Source organism: Cajanus cajan, chromosome 3 (assembly GCF_000230855.2).
Source record: "Cajanus cajan strain Asha chromosome 3, NIPB_CcT2T_4, whole genome shotgun sequence".
Lineage (NCBI taxonomy): Eukaryota > Viridiplantae > Streptophyta > Magnoliopsida > Fabales > Fabaceae > Cajanus > Cajanus cajan.
Window position 1 is genome coordinate 5237065 of NC_138519.1, and position 3442 is coordinate 5240506.

Genomic DNA, 3442 nt, shown 5'->3' on the forward strand with positions numbered 1-3442 from the left:
CACGGACTTCCCAGGAGGCAAAGAAACAAGATCCCAAGTACCATTGTTCTGAAGAGCACACAGTTCATCAAGCATGGCTTGTTTCCAACCAGGGTGGGCCAAGGCATCACCTACATTTTTAGGAATAGACACGGAGGAAAGAGAAGAGAGACAAGTATATTGGGAGGGGGATAACCGGTGATAACTCAGAGTAATATAATGAGAGGAAAGATTACGAGTAGAACGATTACCTTTCCGGAGGGCAATAGGGAGGTCAGACTCAAGTGGTTGGGCCGGAGGAGACGAAGGAGGTGGCACCGAAGTAGAGTCGGGTGGGGGTCCAATGGGAAGGCTGGAGCGTTGCCGATGATGATAAACTTGAAGTAGAGGCGGAGGTGGTGGGTCGGGTGACACAGCAGACACAGGAGGAGTATCAAAGATAAGAGGTAAGGGTGAAGGGACAACGATAGGTGTAGGAGAAGAGGAAGTAGATGAAAAGTAGAGAGAAGACTCAAGAAAGGTGACATCAGCTGAAATTAAGTAGCGACGAAGGGAGGGTGAGAAACATTTATACCCTTTTTGAGACCTAGGATACCCTAAAAAAACACATTTGTGAGACCGAGCGGAGAGTTTGTCAAGACCAGGATTGTGATTATGGACAAAACATGTAGATCCAAAGACGCGAGGAGGTAGAGGGTGGAGAGGTTGAGTGGGAAATAAAATAGAGTGAGGTATTTGGTTGTTGAGGACAGAAGATGGCATTCGATTGATGAGATAACAAGTAGTGAGAACATCATCACCCCAAAAAGGTTGAGGAACGTGACCATGAAGTAAGAGGGTGCGAGTGGTCTCAATTAGGTGTCTATTTTTGCGTTCAGCCACCCCATTTTGTTGAGGGGTATATGCACACGAGGTCTGATGAAGAATGCCATGGGAAGCCATGAAGGCTTTAAAGGAGTGAGAGAGGTATTCAAGAGCATTATCACTACGAAAAGTACGAATACAAACACCAAATTGAGTTTGAATTTCATTATAAAAGGATTGAAATATGGAAAATAATTCAAAACAAGATTTCATTAAAAATAACCAAGTACATTGAGAGTAATCATCAATAAAAGTGACAAAATACTGAAATCCTAAAGTGGACGACACCTGACTCGGCCCCCAAATATCAGAATGAACTAAAGCAAAAGGAGACAACGCTCGGTTGGGGACACTCAGAGAAAAGGAACTACGACTATGTTTGCCTAACTGACACGACTCACACGACAAATGAGACAACTTAGACAGACGTGGTACAAGTTGTTGAAGCTTGACAAGGCTAGGATGACCTAATTGAGCATGGATGAGGGAAGGGGAATCCGCCACCAAACCAACAGGAGCAGAGGTGCGTAGGTGATAAAGGCCATGAGACTCACATCCGGTGCCAATCATCCGTCCCGAACTCCGATCCTGTAAGAAAACAGAATCTTTAGTAAAAGAAATAAGGCAATCAAGAGAGCGAGTAAGACGACTAAGGGATAATAAATTAAAGGGAGACTCTAGGACATAAAAAACATTGTCAATGGAGAGAGAAGGAGAAAGATGGACAGTACCAACACCATGAGATGTGACGCGAGAACCATTAGTCATAGTGATAGAGGGTAAATAAGCAAAGGTAGAAAGAGATGAGAAAAGAGACCGATTACCAGAAATATGATCAGTAGCACCAGAATCTAGGACCCAAGGGCCAAGAGAGGTGGAGTGAGTGAGACCAACAAACGAAGGGCCTGTGTGCACAACAGAAGCAGTGGAATTGGAAGCTTGACGTTCTTCATACCATTTAAGGAAGTCATTGAAGAGAGCTGGAGGCCCAGAGCCAGAACTATCAGAGGGGGTAGCACCAGATGCAGTAGAGACAGGAGAGGCAGTGTGGGCAACAACAGTAGCAGGGCGAGGGGGACGACCATGTAAGACATAACAACGGTCAATTGTGTGGCCCAGTTTGTGACAGTGATCACACTTGGGACGACCTTTGCCCGGTTTGCGAGAACGCTGACGATCATCACGTTGAGAAACCAAAGCAGAGGAGTCGCCAGTGGGAGTTGAAGAAGGTATGTCAGGAGAAAACTTGCAAGGCACCCGCAATAGAGTGGACCAAGCCGAGTTCAAGGTAGGCACGGTCGGAGATCCCAAAATCTGATCACGAATGGAAGAGTACTCATCAGGAAGCCCATACAATGCCATCAACATAAAGAAAGTTTGGCGTTGATCTAGTTCCTTGGCAGTAGTGGCAGCAGGAGGCAAAAGTTCATTGAAGTCATGTAGGAGGCCATGAACTTTGCCCAAATACTCAGCCATGGAGCCCTCAAGGCGTCGTGGGAAAATGATATTCTGGAGATTTTGACACACACCATAGAGACATTGAGTATCATTGGTGTACAACAATCTGGCTTGTTCCCATACATCAACACATGTCTCATGGGCACGAAAAATTTGCTTTAGGGAGGGATGAATGGTCGACTTAAGGACACTACAAAGTTGAGCGTCAATTTTCGACCAACGAGGACGATCCTCCTCACCAACGGAAGTAGCTGTCTGGGTAAGGTGAGCAACATAATCCTGTCCCTTAAGCCAAAGCTTGATATCCGAAGCCCAAGTATCATAATTGGTTCCATCTAACTTGTCAATGGAAAGAGGGACATTGACATAATTAGTGAAAATAGAGGAGTCAGGCCGAACAGCGCAAGAGGAAGCCATAGACGCTGGAACAAGAGAGAGAAAAATGGCCCGAGAAGGAAGAGATCTGTGACAAACGATGGCCGATCACAAAACAAATAATAGATCGGGGTAGAGGAGGTCTGGGCGAGTTCGGCGCCGGTGATCGCCGCTGGAAAAGTTGCCGGACGCGCCGCCACGCGCGGCGGCCGACAGAGAGGAGAGAGAAACTGCGCCCAGCACGGAATCGACGCGTGGGGGCGCGTGCGGCCTCCGTTTGCCGCACGACCGGTGGCGTTGGGTTCGCTGGAGGAAGGCGAGTTGGGTGGGGGGGTCTTCGGCCGGAAAGCTGGCGGCGGCGGCGGCGGCAGCGAAGAAGAAACCCTAAAAAATAGGAAAAAAAATTGCCGGAAAGAGACACGACGGGGTGGGTAGCCGAAAAACGGAATGAGATACGTTTTCCGGGCACCGATGAACAGTGGATCCACCGGAAAGTCAAGGATAGGCTCTAGATACCATGTTGAGAATAATAGTGAATGAAGAGAACATATTCCTTGTGTATTGCAAAGCAAAAGATGTCTTTATATACAAAGTAGTGGGCCTAAGCCCATAAGATAAAACTATATCTCCCATAAGATAAAACTATATCTAACAACATTAAATTTTTTACATGCATTCATGTTCATCCCCAATCATCAAAGTCAACACTTATTTCCAATACACCAATTCACTTTACATTCATTTAGACAACTAAATCAATTATAAT